Source organism: Petaurus breviceps, unplaced genomic scaffold, assembly GCF_028583685.1.
Source record: "Petaurus breviceps papuanus isolate PSGF00001 unplaced genomic scaffold, PetGlider_PUasm1.0 90925, whole genome shotgun sequence".
Taxonomy (NCBI): domain Eukaryota; kingdom Metazoa; phylum Chordata; class Mammalia; order Diprotodontia; family Petauridae; genus Petaurus; species Petaurus breviceps.
This window is the reverse complement of record NW_027187380.1, coordinates 31,212,317-31,233,019: the sequence shown is the minus strand read 5'-3', so window position 1 is coordinate 31,233,019 and position 20,703 is coordinate 31,212,317. Positions and strand designations below refer to the sequence as shown.

Sequence of the window (20,703 nt, the reverse complement as noted above, 5' to 3'; positions counted from 1 at the left end):
AAGACTCATCTTCCTGGGCAAGTGACCTGGGCAAGACATTTAACCCTGTTTGCCTCAGTTTCCTCATCTGTCGAGTGAACTGGAAAAGGAAATGGCAAAACACTCTAGTATCTTTGCCAAGGAAATCCCAAATGGAGTCACAAAGAGTCTGACATGACTGAAACAACTAAATAACAAAATGTTAGTACAATACTTGGCCCACAGTGAGTAAATTGATATTTCTGGACTTAAACAAGGCTTTTCAGATAGAATGTCCTTTCTCAGCCCACATGTTACTGATTTGGGGTTCTGATAATACTGTGTTATATGAAGTATATGAAGTTACATGAAGTGTTATATGAGTGTTGATATGAAGACAAAAAGTGGCATGTGTCACAAGGGAGAGAATATGGAGAGTGTTTGTGCCTAATCCATAGAACATGAGAAACAAATCAAGTCAAAAAACAAAATAAAAACACTGTTTATTTCAAATAAATACTATGTCAGGCCAGTCCCCAGAAAAACTGGAAAAAAGAGAATGGGGGGAGGAGGTTGAAGTCATTGCTGACTTAATTCCCAGTTTCAGCAGTCGGTCTCTGGCCTGGTCAATGTTCTTCGGTCATGAGTATACTTCAAGTAAAATGGAAGAGAACTTTAGGGCTTCAGGGACCTGGAGGTCAAAACAAAAGCAAAGATGGGTCAAGTCCACAGGTATTTATTAAGTACTTATAACAGAGGGGCGGCTAGGTGGCACAGTGAATAGAGAACCGGCCCTGGAGTCAGGAGGACCTGAGTTCAAATATAGCCTCAGACACTTAACACTTACTAGCCGTGTGACCTGGGGCAAGTCACTTAACCCCAATTGCCCTGCTCTCTCCCCTCCAAAAAGGCAAAAAAAAAAACTACTAAGTTCTAGCATTAAGGAAGATAGGGAAAGTCTTCTTGTATAAGATGAAATTTTAGTGGAAACTTAAAGGAAACTAGGGAAGATAGATGGCAGAAGCAGGGAGAACATTCCAGGTAATTCTCATCACAGCAAAGACATGGGGTCAGGACATGTAGCATTAAGTCTGAGGAGCCATAATGAGGCATAAATGTTACTGGATCATAGAGAGTAAGAACTAGAAGATAAAAGGGGTCAGATTGTGAAGGGTTTTAAAAACCAAACAAACAGGGGCATCCAGGTGGCTCAGCGAGTAAGAGCACTGGCCCCAGTGTCGGGATGACCTGGGATCAAATTCAGGCTCAGACACTTAGCACCACACCCAGAAATAACTGGCCTTGTGTAACCTTGAGCAAGTTACTTAACCCCAATTGCTTAAAACAAACAAACAACTTTATATTTGATCCTGAAGGTAATAGGGAGCCATTGTGCACTGAATAAGGAAGGGGGGGGGCAGTGAAAGGAGGTAGGACATGATCAGACCTAAACTTTAGGAAAATCACTTTGTCATCTGAGGGGAGAATGGATTGGAGAGAGTAGAGGCAGGGAGACTAAGTAAAAGGTTTACACAATAGTCCAGGCATGAGGTGATAAGCACCTACACCAAAATGGTGGCTATTTAAGTGGAGAAGCAGTAGAAATGGAGTGGCCTAAAGTTCAGTCTTGAAAAAAGAAGACATATAGAGTGACTGCTTCATGCTGAGAACAGCTGAATGGAGGAAAACAAGTTTTGCAGCTGCTGCTGGGAGAGTTGGTGGGAGAAAGGAGAAGCTAAGATGCATTATACTGCCACCTAAAGTTTGAATGGTGGCAATTCTTCAGAGATTTGTCTGCCTTGCTACTTTACCTCTGGCTTGAGAGAACCCTCAGAGATTAGTGAGCTGACCTAAAAGGTCTGAATTCCAGGGTTAGGAGAACCATTTTGCTGAGAAAGTTAATACTGGCTCAGAGACCAGTCAAGGGACTCAATCTAAATATCTCTGAAGATCCCAGGATTGGGGTCTCTCTATTTTTAGTAAAAGAGCTTAGCACTGCTTTAATAGTCCAAGAGTAGTAGCTGGTAGAAAAATGGTTTCACCCAGAAGTAGAGCAGAGAAGCCTAGAAGAGGCACAAAGAACTCCCAAGTGATAAGAAGTCTGCGAACAATGTGGAGACGGGCAAAATTCACAAGCGTTTCTAACCTCCATTTGTGTGATACAAGACACCAGAAGTATGTGTGACAGAATTCAGCTCCCATTCCTAATTAAATACTTTGTCACGAGTCCAACAGAGAACTTAAAAAACCAAACAGTACAAGTAACCTGCACGGTTACTAAGATTATCTAAGCAAGATTTAGATAATCTTAAATGAGTAATTTGCAAGAAGGAACCATGAAGAGGAGACAAGGGGAGAGAATGAGAAAAGGTGGTCTTCCTGCCCTTTCCCAGAAAATCTGGGCTATTTTCAGAGAATGTTACTGCAATGTGGCACATAGATAAAAGGAGAAACAGCATTTTTCTTTGTTCCTACTGATAACCCTCCCTCAAATCTGAAAGAGTACAGAAAATGGGGGAATGCTGCAGGGATTTCTAAATCCCCAACAAATCCTTTCACAAACATCATTTTTTTTTGAAAGCACAAAAGTAACGAGCACTTTAATATCTGTCGTGCTAATACAGCATCTTTTGACCTATTAGTTGCGTTCTGGACTAAGTGCATATAACCTACAACGGGAGTCAGTGAACCAGTACCCATGGATCATGTGAAAACATTTTTAACCTAACTTAGAATGTGTTTGGATAGCAGAAGGGGTGAAGAAAAACTGACATCATTTTGCCACTTTTTTCATTTTTACTGTGGTGGGGGGAGAAGTTGTGCCTTTCAATTTGAATCCTAAGTAAATCTTTAGAAGAAATCAAAAGACAGTATTTTCAAAATAGTCAATTGTTATGATGAAGTGTCTAAAGTTTACTTTGTAGTTCAGTTCATTGAAAATTTCCTGAGTAAGGATCTATGATAGATCAATCAGTAAATTTTTATTTGGCACAATAAGCAAGGAGCTATACTCAATGTGGGGAGATTTAAAAATAATAATTCTTTCCCTCAAATAGCTTAGATTTTATTTGGAGAATAAAGCATGTTCCCAGTAAAGTAAATGGAGGATATGTCCAAAATAGGAAAAACTTGTGAGGAGACTTCCAAAGGGTAAGGATACAAAGAATCCAAGTTTTATTTTTGATGGGTACAAAGAAATAGAGCAGAGGACATAAAGAATTATAGGCAAAGGCTTCTGTAAAAGCACAGAGAGAAAATTGTATGATCACAGACTTTTAGTAGAAAGGAAACTCAAAGACTGATCTAGGTCCCTCATTATCTAGATGAAATAAACCAAGAGCCAATAATTTCTTAAACTTGTGTCAAGGGCAGAATTTATACTCAATTCCTCTGACTTCAATCTTACTCCTCATACGAACTATGAAATACCATGTACAAAAACTAATAGGTAAATCAATTTGGCTATAGAAAAGGCTGCATGAGGTGGAATAATGTAAAATAATCCTCAAAAAGACCGTGAAAGGCTTTTATGTTAAAGAGTGAATATGTATTGTGTAAGAAAATAGTAAGCTACAGAAGTTTCTGAAAGGGTGACACTTGTAAAGGAAATATAGGAACAAATATAGAGAATGAAATGGCCAGTGGATGTAACAACATTGAGATCACTGAAAACAGTGGAGAGAAGTGGTAACATTGGGTTGATCAGGGTTGTAAAAACAGAAAGATGTCTTGTATGTATAGGAAATGGAATTGACAAAATCTGGGAAGCAGACATATGAGGATGAGTAAGAAGCGACTCTTTAGATGTAACATGGGTGACTTCTAAAAGTGCAATGCCTTTGATAGAAACAGGGATGTTGGAATTTATTGTGTCACAATAATGTCCTGAATACATTATAATCAAAACCACAGTATTACCCCTTCTCCTGCTTCTGGATTAAAGTAACAGTGTTGTTATTGCTCTCTGAGGATTTCTTGACGTTCTTTTTTGTACTGAATTCCATGGTTTGGATGACATGTGATGACATGTGATATCATGTATGATATTATGTTCAAAGTGATTCAAAGGAGGGAGTAGGGAATTCAACCAAGAGAGCAATGTTAGCGTAATGGCAAATTTCATAGACTTGTTTCATTCTGTCATTTTGTGGGTTCTGTAACTATAGAATTTGTTTAGAGTCGTTTTTTTTTACAAGTATTTGGAAAGGTTTAGGGAAAGCTCAAGCAAGTCCCTGCTTTTAGTCCATCATTTTGCGTCTGCCCTCAGGAAAGGAAATTTCTTTTTTTTTTTTTAAGCAATTGGGGTTAAGTAACTTGCTCAAGGTTACATGGCCAGTTATTTCTGGGTGTGGTGCTAAGTATCTGAGCCCGGATTCAATCCCAGGTCTCCCTACTCTAGGGAAGGAAGTTTCTTAATAACACTTACACAGCTGCTACTGTGGGTATCCAAGAAGCAGTTAGGTTTTAACTATCCTGAAAGTATGATTCTAGACTCAAAAAGGGGGAGATTGGAAGTTTGCACAGCAGAACTAAAAACAAAAGAGGATAGACATGTTTCTGTGGGATATAAGCCCCTCTTGGGAGAAATATGGAGCAAAGTGGCCCAGTGGAGAGAATCAGGCCTGGACTCAGGAAGACTCATCTTCTAAGGTTAAAATCCAGCCTCAGACTAGCTGTGTGACCTTGAGAAAATCATTTAACCCTGTTCACCTCAATTTTCTCATCTGTCAAATGAACTTGAGAAGGAAATGGCAAACCAATCTAGTATCCTTGCCAAGAAAACTCCAAATAGGGTCATGGAGAGTCAGAAATAACTGAACAAAAACACAACACATGAGAAATAGGATTGAGTTGGGCACAGATGAGCAAAAAGGAAAATGACAATTGTTAAAGAGGTTCTAGGAAAATAGGCACAATAATGTAATGCTGATTGAGCTATAAATTGGTGGCTTCCGTGTTGGTAACAAGCTGGCAGTGCAAGAGTTCACAATCTTCCATGTTGAAGCTCCTTTCAAGAAGGTCATGCCCATTGGAGCTGAGGTCTACCACAACTTGAAGAATGTTATTAAGCAGAGATTTGGGTAAGATGCTACCAACGTAGGGATGAGGTTGTCTTTGTTCTTAATATCCTAGAGAATAAAGAATCCCTAGAACTGCTAAAGAATGCTACTGGTAAGACTGGCTGTACTTTATAAGGTTATTATTGGCATGGATGTTGCTGCCTTGGAATTCTTCAATTATGGGTAATATAACTTGGACTTCAAGTCTCCTGATGACCCCAGCAGATATGTCATCCATGATGCACTTGGGGACCTGTGGAAGCCTTTCCTTAAGGACTATCTAATGGTATCTATTGAAGATACCTTTGGACAGGATGACTGTGAAGTTTGGAAGTCCTTTGCTGCTGTAGATGATCTCACATTAACCAGTCCCAAGCACATTGAAAAGGTTGTGAATGAATAAACCTACAACTGCCTCCTGGTCAAAATGAACCACATAGACCCTGTAACTGAAATCTCTCCAATTATGCAAGCTAACCCAGTTCAGCAAGTGGGGAGGTATGGGGACGTATGGTTTCCTATTTTTCTGGGGGAGTGGGAATGGGTTAGATACTTACATTGCACACCTGAAGAGTTTCAAAGTCAACATCAAACTATAATGTCCAACTGGCCATTCAATTAGTTCCTCTAACTTCACTGTTGTCTAGCCTTCATCTGAACTTCTTGTTCATGATACAAAAAAACTTTGATAAATGCTTTGCTAAAATCTAGATAAACTATGTCTTTAATATCCCCCTGATCTACAAATATAACCCTGGCCAAAAAAGCAAACAATGTTAGTCTGGCGTGACCCATTCTTGAAAAAATCACACTGATCCCTAATAATCATTGCTTCCCTTTCCAAATGTTCACAACCATCCCTTTAACAATATGTTGCAGAATTTTGCCAGAAATCAAAGTCAAGCTCACTGACCTGTGGTTTGTGAACTCATAAGATATTTGCCCTTTTCTAGTCCTGTAACAAGTTAATCATTTTCCATTGATCTTTCAGAGATCAGTGGGAGCAGTTCAGTAATCATGTCTGTCAGGATTTTTATTACCCTAGTAGTTTGAGTGTGGTCATCCAAATTCATTGAGAACTACCAAGTGCTCATTTACTAACTGGCTCTCTATTTAGCTTTCATCTGAGTTTTAATTATTAGCCATTTTTCATTCTATCCTTTCCAGTACAAAAACTCTCCTCTCAGCAGAGAAAAATGATACAAGATTTAATTTCAGTATTCTCACTTTCTTTTCATTATCCCATCTACCCTAAGTATCAAGTTTACCCTTTCTTTGAGTCTCCTCTTTTTTATTACTTTTGTTGTTCTTAGTATTTGTTGCCAAGTTTAGCTTATTTATATCTTGAGATGCTATTCATACAGGATCATGTCAGTCCTGTTAGCTGCCCTTGCATCTTCTCAAAGCCTAAATTGGTTAATGAATTGTCTGTTTCTTAATTGGTCTTAGATAGATCCCATTTTGATTCCTCACTAAAATTATTTCTTGCATGTTCAGAATTTTAGTCTGGAGCTATTCCCATCCCCTACAGAATTTTAGGCCAGAAATCTTATCTATCCCCTTTCAGAAGCCTTTGGAAATTGATGTTCTAAAATCTAAGAACATATCAGTCTTTGCCTGGCTTTCCTCTCCTCTACCCCAAACTCTTAAAGGGTGAGATCAATTATCTCCAAGGTTCCCATCACTTAAAACTCAGCTACCTGTTTTTCCTTATTTGTCAGAATGAGGTTCAAAATAGCACCTCCTCTTATCATTTCCTCTAGGTTCTGAAGAATGAGACTATTAAAGCAATCCCTTTTTTTGGCAGTGTTCCTGCAGACATCCCCATAATTGAAGCACACATTAGTACTGGGACATGCTACCTTGGCAATTTTTGTAATGTTTCCAAACTCCTTTTCCATGTCCTCTTACGTATAGGTATGTTCCCATAGCAATGTCACTTCTCTTGCTACCTCTGCGGAGCTTCACCTGCGTGCTCACCCATCATCCTTCCCCATTCTGGCTCCTGATTTCTTCTTGACAGTATATTGGAACATTCATTCAATCAACAAGAATTCATTAAGTGCTCACTATGTTCCAGCATCTGTATAAGGTACTGATTATACAAAGAAAAAAAATAGTCCTTACTGTCAAGGGGTTTACAGAAATACAAAATAAATTTAATGTGGTTTGGGAGAAAGGGCATGGGTAGAAAAGGCTTCATGTGAAAGGTGATGCTTGAACTGAGTCATAAATAAAAACCTGGGGATTCTAACGACAAAGATGATGAGGAAGGGGATGGATGGAGAAAGACAAGGCAAAAGTCTAGAGATAGGAGTTGGAATGCTTTGTGTGAGCAACAGAGGAGGAGGCCAATGCGACTGAAATCTATAATGAAGGAAGGGGAGTAATATATAGTGAAGCTAGAAAGATAATCTGGGGCTGTATTGGGAAGAGCTTTAAAAGCCAAAAAAGGAAATGTATATTTTTACCCTAAGGTTAATTGTAGTCAATTAGTTTATTAAAAAGAGATACAATGGGGTGACTAGGTGGCACAGTGAACAGAGCACCAGCCCTGAAGTCAGTAGGACCTGAGTTCAAATCTGGCCTCAGATGCTTGACACACTTACTAGCTGTGTAACTTTGGGCAAGTCACTTAACCCCAATTTCCCTCCAAAAAGCCAAAAAAAAAAAAAAGAGAAGAGAGAGAGATACAACATGGTTAGATCTGTACATAGGGGAAATTATTTTTGTAGATGTGAGTGATAGATTGTCATGGAAAGAGATTTGACACAAGGGAGATCAATCAGGACATCATTGCAATAGTCCTGCTGAAATTTCACAAACCAGTCCTTTGGGGACTAAATCTAATGGCATATCAGCTTTTGCCTGGCTTTCCTCTCCTTTATCACAAACTCTTAAGGGGCTATGATCAATTATCATCAAGTTCCTACCATTTGTACCTCAGCTACAAGTTCTTCCTTATTTATCAGAATAAGGTTCAGACCTATACCAGATTCATCCCAGGGCACTATTGCAGGAACAAGTGTGAACTGGCAATTTTGTCAACCACTAGTTTTTGTCAACTACCTAGTTCTGGATCACAGACCCAGTCTACTCAAGGCGGTGGTATTCCCAGGTAGTGAGGCCCTGGGCAGTATACAGACAGGAGGAAGCTTAGTTTAGATGCAGTGGAATGGTTTGGACCCCAGGAGAAGAGCAAGGTCTCATTTCAAGTACTTAGCCTAGCCTTCAGAAGAAAGACCAGGATAGAAATCTATGATCAAAGAGGAACCTACAATTCTGCTACTCTGAACCAATGGAGCTTTCCAGTTGGCTGACAGGGGTGGAGTCCAGCAGTAGTCTACCCTTGCTCAGAAGCAAATCCAGGTCATGAACTTGTAGAGCTCAGACTAGGAGTGATCAAACTTTGCCCTAGATCAGATTACTTTGAGGATACCGAAAGTTTTTCAGGTCCCCAGCCTGTGCCTAAGACCTTGGAATAATACAACACTCACTACCCCAAAAAGCAGCAATAGCACCAGCCTAGACATTAACTCCATAAGTATGGCAGAGTATCCCCCTAATATCAAGTCCAAAGTCTGGAATTAGTTTGGAAAGATGAGCAAACAAAAAAAGAAGCCCACCATAAAGAGCTATTATGGTGGTGGCACAGTTCAAGAACAAAGTTTTCTTCTAAAAAAAGAATGGCTCCAAAATACTACACAGTATTAAAGCCTCAGAGAAAACACAGCTTGAAATTCAACTAGAATTCCTGTAAGAGATGAAGCAAGGGCTTTTTAAAAAGAGTTTTGAATTGATTTGTGAATGAAATTAAAGCACTTAAAAAATTTTTGGAAAAGAAATAAGAGCTATATGAGTGGAACCAAGATGGCAGCATAGAAGCAGAAAAACTCTGTGAGGTCCCCCCATAACCACCTCAAATACCTATAAAATGTGACTCTAAACAAACTTTGGAGCTACAGAACCCAAAAAGTAACAGAGAGAAACAAATCTCCCACTGAAGGCAGCCCAGCAGGCATACAGAAAGGGTCCATCACAGCACTCTGGGAGCTGAGCCCAGCCCCACGTAAGCCTGTCATTTTAGCCCCAGGGTGGCCCCAACCAGCAGCGGCTAAAGTGGACTTCAGGAGAGTGTATCACCAGCAGCAGTGGCAGTTTCCAGAATTATCACACCAAAAATGCCAAAGACAAATTAAAAGGTCAGTGTAGAACTCTGTTGGAACTGGAGGGATGGTGCAGTCCAGCCCCTGCCCCCTGGGGCGAGAAGTGGCAGAGGTACAGTGGTCCTGGAGCTACCACCATGTGACTGCTTCAGAGCTCCTGGCCTGCAGATCATAGGGGGACCAAGAGATCATTTTGAGGGGTAATCACTCTTGCTTTAACCTGCTTGGATCCGGATCACTGTCTTGGGTTGAGGTCCTTGTGTGTGACCAGGTGCCAGAGCTTGGGGAGACTTCAGAGAGGGCACCCAACTAATAGCTCTAGCAACTGCAAAACCCCCAGCAATTTGGAATAAAGTTCTTATCTCTGGAAGCAGAGTTCTACTGTGACAAAAAGCTCAAAAGTCAAGCAATTGAGTGGCAACATGAGCAAGCAAAGGAAGCAAAGCACGCCAAGCAGTCAAATCTTAGATTCCTATTTTGAGGACAAAAAGGAATAAAGCATGGAATGGAAGGAAGACAATGAAGTGAGAACTCCTGCACCAAAAGCTTCCAAGAAAAATATGAACTGGTTACAGACCAAAGAGGAGCTCAAGAAGGATTTTGAAAACCAAGTAAGAGAAGTGGAGGAAAAATTGGGAAGAGAAATGAGAATGATGCGAGAAAATCATGAAAAGTCAACAAACTGACTGAAGAAAATAACACCTTAAAAAATAGACTAACTCAAATGCCAAAAGAGGCCCAAAAAAGACAATGAGGAGAAGAATACCTTAAAAAGCCGAATTTGTCAGATGGGGAAAGAATCTCAAAAGCTCACTGAAGAGAATAATTCCTTCAGAATTACATTGGAGCCAATGGAAGCTAATGACTTTATGAGAAATCAAGATACTATTAAACAGATCCAAACAAATGAAAAAATAGAAGGCAATGTGAAATATCTCATTGGAAAAACCACTGACCTGGAAAAAAGATCCAGGAGAGATAATTTTAAAATTGTTGGACTACCTGAAAGCCATGATCAAAAAAAGAACCTAGAAATCATTCTTCAAGAAATTCTTAAGGAAAATTGCCCAGATATTTTAGAACCAGAGGGCAAAGTAGAAACTGAAAGAATTCACCAATCACCTCTTGAAAAAGATCCCCCCAAAAAACTCTTAGGAATGTTATAGCCAGGTTACAGAGTTCCCAGATCAAGGAGAAAATATTACAAACAGCCAAGAAGAAACAATTTGAATATTGTAGAAACACAATCAGGATAAGACAAGATCTAGCAGTTTCTACATTAAGCGATTGAAGGGCTTGGAATATGATATTCTGGAGGTCAAAGGAGCTAGGATTAAAACCCAAGAATCACCATACCCAGCAAAACTAAGTATAATGTTTCAGGGGAAAATATGGTCATTCAATGAAATAGAGGACTTTCAAGCACTCTTGATGAAAAAACCAGAGTTGAATAGAAAATTTGACATTCAAATACAAGAAGCAAGAGAAGCATGAGAAGGTAAACTGGGAAAAGAAATCATAAGGAACTTATTAAAGTTAAATTATTTTCATTCCTACATGAAAAAATTATAATTGTAACTTATAAAACTTTTCTCACTATGAGGAGAGTTGAAGGGAATATAAATGTATATATATATGTATACATACATATATATGTCTATATAGGAGGGCATATGTGTGTATCAATACATATGTGAGTGTGTATATATATGTGTACAGGTATACATAGACAGTGGGCACAGGAACAATTAAATAGGAAGGGATGATATTTAAAAAATAAAATTAAGAGGTGAGAGAGGAATATAATGAGAGGAGATACGGTGAGACAGAATAGGGTAACTTATCTCATATAAAAGAGGCAAGGGAAAACTGTTACAATGGAGGAGAAGAACAGGAAGGCAGAAGGGGATGAGTCAACCTTACTCTCATTGAATTTGGCTTAAGGAGGGAATAACATACTCACTAAACTGGGTATCTTACCCTACAGGAAAGTAGGGGGGGAGGGGATAATAGAAGGGAGGGCAGATGGAGGGGGAGGGTAGTTAGTAGCACACACTTTTGAAAAGGAACAGGGTCAAAGTAAAAATAGAACAAGTGGGTGGCGGGATAGGACAGAGGGAAATATAGTCAGTCTTTCACAATATATCCACTATGGAAATGTTTTGCATAACTACACATGTATAACCTATATTGAATTGCTTATCTTTCCAGTAAGGGTGGGTGAAGAAGGAAGAAGGGAAAGAATTTGGAATTCAAAGTTTTAAAATCAAATGTTAAAAAAAATTTTTTTTTAACATGCACTGGGAAATAAGATATACAGACACTGGGGTATGGAGATACATCTTGGCCTACTGTAAAGTTGGAGAGGGAATGGGGGAGGATATAGGAGAGAGCAGACTGGAGGAACAGGTATTCAGTGGGATTGCTGTTCTGAGGTGGTGGGTAGGGGAAGGATGGGGAGAAAATTTGTAACTCAAAATCTTGTGTAAATGAATGTTGTAAACTAAAAATGAACATAAAATTAAAAAAAAAAGAAATGAGAGCTATAGAAGAAAGAATTAGAAAGGGAATTATCAGTTTGGACAAAAGGTAAAAAACTTGGCGCAAGCAACAAACTCCTTGAAAATTAGAATGGACCAAATAGAAGTCAATGACTCCATGAAGAAACAAGAAATACCAAAAACAAAGTCAAAAGACTAAAAATATAGGGAAAAAAATCTAAAGTATCACAAATGGAAAAGAAAAAAATTTAAGAATCACTAAACTATCTGAACACCATGACCAAAAAAAAAAGAACCCTGACATCCTATTTCAATGATGATGAAAAACTAAGGCAAGAGGCATTAAGGACTTGCACAGGCTCTATCCACTCAACTACCTAGCTGCCTATGATAAAAATAAACTGTCCCAGAGATTCCATTACTAGGCATATTCCCAATGACATCATTGATAAGAAGAAAATCTTTGAGGATCGGGGGTGGAATCAAAATGGTGGAGTAGAAACAGGCCCTCTGCACAGCTCAGGCTTCCACAACCTCCAATTCATGTAAAAGGGGACTCTGAACAAACTTTGGAGCTACAGAACCCACAAAATGACACAGAGAAGCTAACCTTCCACTGAGGACAGCCCGGCAGGCTGGCAGGAGTCAGCCAGAGCAGTGCTCGAGCCAGCCCCACACAAGCCAGAGGTTTTAGCCCCAGGGTGGGTGTGACCAACAACCAGCTGGAGGGACTCCAGATCACCAGCAGCTGTGGCAGTCCAGAATTATCAACACATAGATATTAAGGACAAAGTGAGAGGTCAGTGTATTGTGGAATTTGGGACCCAGTAGTTGGGAGTGCATCAGCTTTTGCCCCCAAGGCGAGAAGCCACTGAGGAGCTCCGGCAGCCACGTGGCAGCTTCAGTCCCTGGCCTCCAGACCATAGTGGCACCAAGTGACCAGTCTGAGGGGTAATCACTTGCTTTAACCTGCTTGGATCTGGATTGCAGTCTAGGGTGGAGGTCCTGGGGTGTGTGACCAGCTTGCCAGAGCATAGGGAGGCTTCAGAGAGGGCACCCAATTAATACCTCTAGCAGCTGAGAAAACCTCAGCGTTTGTAATGAAACTCCCCTGTCCGGTGGTACAGTCCTACTGTGGCAAAAAGCCCAGGGGTCAAGTGACTGAGGGGCAACATGACCAGGCAAAGGAAGCAAAGCAAACAGAAGAATACCACATTAGACTCCTACTTTGGGGCCAAAAAGGAGCAAAGCATAGAACAGGAGGAAGACAGTGAAGTCAGAACTCCTGCACCAAAAGCTTGAAAGAAAAATACAAGCTGGTTACAGGCCATAGAGGACCTTAAGAAGCAGATAAGAGAAGTGAAGGAAAAATTGGGAAGAGAAATGAGAATGATGCAAGAAAATTATGAAATGAGAGTCAACAGCCTGACTGAGGAAAATAACACCTTAAAAAATAAACTAACTCAAATGGCAAAAGAGGCTCAAAAAGGCAATGAAAAGAAGAATGCCTTAAAAAGCCGAATTTGCCAGATGGAAAAAGAATCTCAAAAGCTCACTGAGGAGAATCATTCCTTCAGAATTAGATTGGAGCAAATGGAAGCTAGTGACTTTATGAGAAATCAAGATGCTGTTAAACAGATCCAAACAAATGAAAGAATAGAAGGCAATGTGAAATATCTCATGGGAAAAACCACTGACCTGGAAAATAGATCCAGGGGAGATAATTTAAAAATTATTGGATTACCTGAAAGCCATGACCAAAGAAAGAACCTTGAAATCATCCTCCAAGAAATTCTCAAGGAAACTGCCCTGATGTTTTAGAACCAGAGGGCAAAATAGAGGTTGAAAGAATCCACCAATCACCTCCTGAAAAAGATCCCAAAAAGAAAACTCCTAGGAATATTATAGCCAGGTTCTGGAATTCCCAGATTAAGGAGAGAATATTACAAGCAGCCAGGAAGAAACAATTTGAATATTGTGGAAACACAATCAGGATAACTCAGGTTCTGAGGCAGCTTCTACACTAAGGGATCGAAGGGCTTGGAATATGAGATTCCAAAGGTCAAAGGAGCTGGGATTAAAACCAAGAATCACCTACTCAGCAAAACTGAGTATCATGTTTCAGGGGAAAATATGGTCATTCGGTGGAATAGAGGACTTTCAAGCATTCTTAATGAAAAAACCAGAGTTGAATAGAAAAGCTGACATTCAGATACAAGAAGCAAGATAAGCATGGGAAGCTAAACAGGGAAAAGAAATCATAAGGAACTTATCAAAGTTGAAATATTAACATTCCTACATGGAAAAACAATAATTGTAACTTATGAACTTTTTCTCAGTATGAAAATAGTTGAAGGGAATAGAAATAAATAAATATAAATATATGTATATACATATATACGTCTATATCGAAAGGTATGTGGGCGTATGAATACATATGTGAATGTGTGTATGTGTTTACAGGTATACATAGATAGAGGGCACAGGACCAATTTAATGGGAAGGGATGATACTTAAAAGGTGAAATTAAGAGGTGAGAGAGGAATATAATGAGAGCAGATGGGGAGAGAAAGAATGGGGAAAACTATCTCATATAGAAGAGGCAAGGGGAGATGGTTACAATGAAGGGGAAGAATAGGAAGGCAAAAGGGAATAGGTCAACCTTATTCTCATTGAATTTGGCTCAGGGAGGGAATGACATACACACTAAATAGGGTATCTCACCCTACAGGAGAGTGAGGGAAGGGGATGAGAGGGGGGATGATGGAAGCGACGGCAGGCTAGGGGGGGAGGGAAGTTGGAAGCACCCACTTTTGAAAAGGGACAGGATCAAAATACAGACTAGAACAAGTGGGAGGCAGGATAGGAGGGAGGGAAATATAGTCAGTCTTTTACAATATATCTACTATGGTAATATTTTGCATTAGCTACACATGTACAACCTATACTGAACTTCTTATCTTCCCAGTAAGGGTGGGTCATAAGGGAGAAAAGGAATGAATCTGGAATTCAAAGTTTTAAAATGAAAATCAAATGTTTAAAAATATGTGTGTATGTATGTATGTATATATATATATACATATATATATATATATATATATACTATTATTAATACATGTAATTGGGAAATAAGATATACAGGCACTGGGGCATAGAGATCCACCACGCCCTACTGGAAAAATCGAAGGGGGTATGGGAAAAGATATGGGAGAGAGCAGATTGGAGGAGGGGATATCCTGTGGGACTGCTATTTTGGGGCGGTGGGTAGGGGGAAAATGGGGAGGAAATTTGTAACTCAAAATCTCACGGAAGTGAATGATGTAAATCAGAAGTTAAAAAAGAGAAGAAGAAGAAGAAGAAGAAGAAGAAGAAGAAGAAGAAGAAGAAGGAGAAGGAGAAGGAGAAGGAGAAGGAGAAGGAGAAGAAGAAGAAGAAGAAGAAGAAGAAGAAGAAGAAGAAGAAGAAGAAGAAGAAGAAGAAGAAGAAGAAGAAGAAGAAGAAGAAGAAGAAGAAGAAGAAGAAGAAGAAGAAGGTCCTTGACATATTCCAGGTGAGGGATAAGGGATTGAACTAAAGTGACAGATGGCTATGTGAATAGTGAGAAGGGGATGAATTAGAAAGATGTAGAGATAAAATTGTAAGAACTGGTGACCAACTGGATGTGAGATGAGGAAGGATGATGAATATAGGAAACTGCTGAGATTACAAACCTGAGAAACTGGAAGAATGATAATAGAGGAGTGCATTTAGAGGAAAAAATGAATTGTTTTGGATACACTGAAAATGAGATGTCTCTGAGATATATAGTTTGAAATGTCTAATAGGCAGATGATTACAAAGAACTAAAATCCATCCAGGGATGGATATCTTGATCTGGTAGCCATTTAAAAGTAGTTGGTCATTAAACCCACACGAGTGGGCTCACCAGCAGAGAGATTGTAGAAAAAAAAGACCCAGAATAGTGATGTACACTACAACCACAGGAACAGGACATGATGTGGATGATGAGACTTCAAAGGAAACTTAGAAATGGTCCTAGTAGAGGGAGGTAAAAACAGGAGAGAATATCATGAAAACCCATAGAAAAGAGAGTGGTCACCACTGTCAGAGGTACCAAGAAGGGAGAGTCAGAAATACTATCGGATTTGGCAACTACAAGATTACTGGTAGCTTTGCAGAAAGAAGTTTGAATTGAGTGAAGCCTGGCTACAAAATGGTTGAGAAGTCACAGGAGAAGCACAGGCAATGAGTGTAAATACCTTTTTTCTAAGAATTTGGCTGAAAAGGGGAACAAGACAGGAGAATAGCTTGAGAGGAGAGTAGGGTCTAGTGAATTTCTCTCTCCAAGTTTCCTTGTATTTACTTATATGTGCATTAAATTAACTGTATTTCTCCTCCCCAACCCCAAGGAGAATGTACATAGCTACTCAAGCTACTCATACTCAATCATTCCCTTCCCCTTTTATTGATTCTTTTTCTTTTTAACAAGGTATATTTTCCTATTGTCATAGTCTTGTCATGAGTTCCATCCCAACAAGTCTGAGTAATGCTCATGAGGTCAAATCTACCTCACAAGATAGTCTCTCTACTTCACTGCGTTGCTTTGTTCATTTGGGGTTAGATATCTAATGCTATGAATCTTATCACCAAAACTCATTTCTTGAATTTTATCTTCTTTTAATTACTGAATACCTTTCACTATTCTTCCTCTGTCATAGCTGCAGCCCTAACCAATACCCAGCCTGGAAGAAAAGAAGAGAATAAACATTTATACAGTACCTACTGTGTACCAGACACTGTCCTAAGTACTTTTTACAAATATTATCTCATTTGGTTGTCACAGCCTAAGGTGGGTACCATAATTATCCCCATTTAACAAGTGAAGAAACTAAGGTAAATAGAGGTTAAGTGAATTTCCCAGGATCACACAGATAACTAGTAAATTCCTAAGACCATATTTGTTTTTTGTTTTTTTTGGAGGGGGGAAGGCAAGACAATTGGGGTTAAGTGATGTCCCCAAGGTCACACAGCTAGTATGTGTGTCAAGTGTCTGAGGCCAGATTTGAACTCAGGTCCTTGTAATGGGAATGGGAATTTGAAGATCTTCCCTGCTCCTTAATAGACCTATTGGAGTTTGAAGACCTCCCCTGCTTTGAAAGTAAACTCTGCTGCCTATTAGGCTGAATGTAGTCACATGGAGCCTGTGGTGGGAGGAGTTTGCTGAAGGGAAACAGAGCCCACAGGAAGTGGGTAGCCAGAGCTAGCAAGATGATGGGAGAGAGAGGTGCTCAGGCAAGCAGAGAGGTTTGTGAATAAATATTGATCTTGTATTGGTTTGTGAGGTTAAAGGATGCTGCGACTCTCAGTGTTATTATGACTTCTGAATATCTTTGGTTCTATCATGGAATTGGCTTACTGGTTTGGGAATTTGATTTTCTGGTGTCTAAATAAATGCTTCAGTTCATTTTGCAATTGAACATCATGTGGTACTTATAGTCACAGTCTTTATCGCAATCGTGGGCACTGTAAATATTTCATTGGTGCTGCAGTCCTCCTGACTCCAGGTTCTATTCACCGTGCCACCTGCTGCCTCAATGTTTGGTGGATACACATAAGTTGTCCTTTCTCTCTCCTCCACCTTTGTTAGAGAAGCAACTCAGCACAGAAGCAGTCAGATGGTACTTCTGGCACAAGTTGTGTGACCACAGACAAGCCACTTAACCTTGTTGGGTCTTGTTTCCTCATCTGCAAAGTGGGGATAAAATAGCTGCAGCTGTAATTCACAGGGTTGTTGAGATCCAACTAAGCTAATGTTCATCAAGTGCTTTATAAAACTTCAAAACTACTATGTAAATGTTAGTTATCATTAGTAGTAGTGTAATAGTAATAGAATTTAAAGATCCCCCTGTATTGGCTTGGTTTTTGGTTTGATTGTGAGCTTGTGAGTCCCACTTGTGGGATGGACTTGTTGATGTGAAAAGAGAGGGCTGAACTGGGAGGAGCTGGTGATGTAAATTTAGAGAGACACAAGCAAGGAGAGAACTTTTTGGAAGCAGCATCTTGGAGGCAGAGAGAGATGGAGAGTATTGCTGAGGGCCAGTTTGAATTGCTCAGGACTTTTGAGAGCTGCCACCCAGAGCTGCCAAGGACTAAGGAGACATGGTTGTTATGCTGGTACTTTGTCTGTCTGTTTTGATGTTGTTTTGCCAGATTCATATACTGGTGAAAGACAGTCCTGTTGTTGCAGAGGTCCTTGAACTTTGCTGTTGGTTCAGAGCTCCAGAGACTGTTCTGCAGACAGAGCATGAATTCTATCCACTGGTGAAGGACAGTGCTGTTGTTGCAGAGGTCCTGGAACCTGGCTGTTGGTTCAGAGCTCCAGAGACTGTTCTGCAGACAGAGAGTGAATTCTATCCACTGGTGAAGGCCAATGCTGTTGTTGCAGAGGTTCTGGAACCTTGCTGTTGGTTCAGAAGCCCTGAAGAAGGATTTTCTTGTTGTATGTTTACAGAAATCCTGGAAGAGGGTTTTGCTAATGTTTTCAGGGGTCCTAGGACTGTTCTGCAGACAGAGAATTAATGAAGACACTGGCAATATATCTTGTGGCCTTACTAAGTTTTGTCTCCCCAGGAACAAAGATTGCTGAGAACTTGCCTTGGGTCAAGATGAAGAAAAGACCTCTCTTTGGGTATTAAATGCTGTGCTTAAGCTTGTTGTAACTCTGGGGTAGATTCAGTTGTGATCCAAGGGTAGGGAACTTTTGACTGTTTTGTGCTCTGTGATTGAACAAATGAATGTACTTTACTTATGATTATAAACTAATCTCCATTTGAGAAGAGGGGCTTTGTGGTTGACTAAATGAATGTACAGCCTAGTCATGGAGTAGTACTTAGAAGAGGGTCTTTGGGATTGACTAAATGAATTATAATGTCCAGAGGTGGAGTAGTACTTGGAGATTATTAAATTATACTTGGTGAATGCTGTATTTTGAATGATGCTATATTTTGATTTTCTCTGTTCTTAATTTTTCACTGAATAAAATGGAGAGCACCTATGCTGGTATTTTGAACCTTGGGAAGTTGCCTTTGCTTGGCATTACAAGTAGTACTACTAATGTAGTATTTAGTTTGGGCCTGTAATTTATCTAGTGTAGGGAATTTTCAGTGAGGAAAGTAAGGAGGGGTTTTCTCACACTGATAGAATCACAAATCCAGAAGATGAAGATGATGATGATGATGATGATGAAATTAGTGTCTTTTCTTTTCTTTCTTTTTTTTTTGAGGCAATTGGGCTTAAGTGACTTGCCCAGGGTCACATATTGTAATGGTAACAGAATTTGAAGATCCCCTTGTGGGATGCTATAATGGTAATGGAATTTAAAGATCCCCTTGTATTAGGTTGGTTTTTGGGTTAATTGTTAAAACTCAGAGCTTGTGAATCCTACTTGTGGGATGAACTTGTTGATATGAAGAGAGGGGGCTGAACCTGGAGGAGCTGGTGCCGAGGATAGAGAGACCCAAGCAGACAGAGGCCAGAAGAACTTTTGGGAGCAGCATTGTGGAGGGAGAGAGACAGAGACAGAGAAACAGAGAGAGACAGAGAGAGAGAATTGCCAGGGGCCAGAGTCACTGAGACAGAGAGAACTGCCAGCCAAAGACTGGCTGAGGGCCAGTTGGAGCTGCCCAGGACTTTTGGGAACTGCCACCTGGAGCTGCTGAGAACTGAGGAGGCATGACTGTGGTGCTGGTATTCTTTCTGTTTTGATGGTATTTTGCCAGATTCATCTGCTGGTGAAAGCCAGTGCTGTTGTTGCAGAGGTCCTGGAACCTTATTGTTGGTTCAGAAGCCCTGAAGGAGGATTTTCTTGTTGTATGCTTGCAGAAATCCTGGAGGAGGGTCTTGCTGATGTTTTCAGGGGTCCTGAGACTGTTCTGCAGGCAAAGAGTGAATTGATGAGGATGCTGGCAACGTATCTTGTGGCTTTGTTAAGCTTTATCTCCCCTGGAACAGAGATTGCTGAGAACTTGCCGCAGGTCGAGATGAAGAAAAGACCTCTCCTTGGGTATTCAATGCTGTGATGATATATTAATTGGCTTAGGGGTAGATGGCCTTTGTGCTCTCTACTGCCCCTTTGAGAATGTACTTGGTGGTAATTGATGATAATTGTAATTCAGTTGTGATCCAGGGGTGGAGTACTTTGATTTTTGTGCTTTGTGACTGACCAAATGAATGTACTTTGTTTATGATTGGAAACTAATCTCCACTTGAGAAGAAAGACTTTGTAAATGACTAAATGAATGTACTAGCCAGGGATGGAGTACTTTAGACTGTATACTTTGTGTTTGAATTAAGAACTTACTAAATGACTGAGTTACCTTGTATTTTGATTTTCTTTTCTGTGAATGTTTTGCCTTAGTTTATTACTGAATATATGGAGAGTTACTATGCTGGTAGTTCTGAACCTAGTAGTTGCTTTTGCTTGGCATTACAAATGGACTTGATGATGTGACAAGAACAGGGAGGAGATGGTGCTGTATATAGGGAAAAGCCTAAGTGAAGAGAAGCCAGAAGAACTTCCAGGAGCAGCACTGTGAAGGCAGAGAGAGAGAGAAAACTGCCTGGAACAGGAATGCTGAGAGAGAGAGCGAATTGCCAGCTGGAGTTGCCCAGGACTTTTGAGGACCAGCGTTGCTGCTGAGAACTGAGGAGGCATGACTATGGTGCTGGTACTTTGTCTGTCTGTTTGATGTTACTTCATCAGATTTATTTGTTGATGGAGGCCTCAGACCTTGTTATTGGGTCTAGGTTGATTTCACAGGCAGAGAGTGAATTGATGAGAACACAGGCAATGTGAATGCATGTTATTGTGGCTTTGTTAAGCTTTGTCCTCCCAGAAACAGAAACTGCTGAGAACTTGCCTTGGGTCAAGATGAAGAAAAGACCTCTCCTTGGGTAGTGAATGCTGTGATGATGTTGTAACCTAGTTGTGACCTAGGGGTGGATGGCCTTTGTGCTTTC

The 20,703-nt window shown here is 40.1% G+C and overlaps 1 protein-coding gene across 5 annotated transcripts in view; it reads right to left on the bottom strand.

Annotated features, from left to right (window-relative positions):
- Positions 1 to 436: 436 nt before the first annotated feature.
- Positions 437 to 20,703, bottom strand: part of TMC6 (transmembrane channel like 6) — a 66,397-nt gene continuing 46,130 nt past the window's right edge. For all 5 annotated transcript variants that reach the window (XM_069076729.1, XM_069076731.1, XM_069076728.1 and 2 more), the window contains one exon: positions 437 to 649. The gene's annotated coding sequence lies outside the window, so the exon portion shown is untranslated. The remainder of the gene's footprint in view (positions 650 to 20,703) is intronic.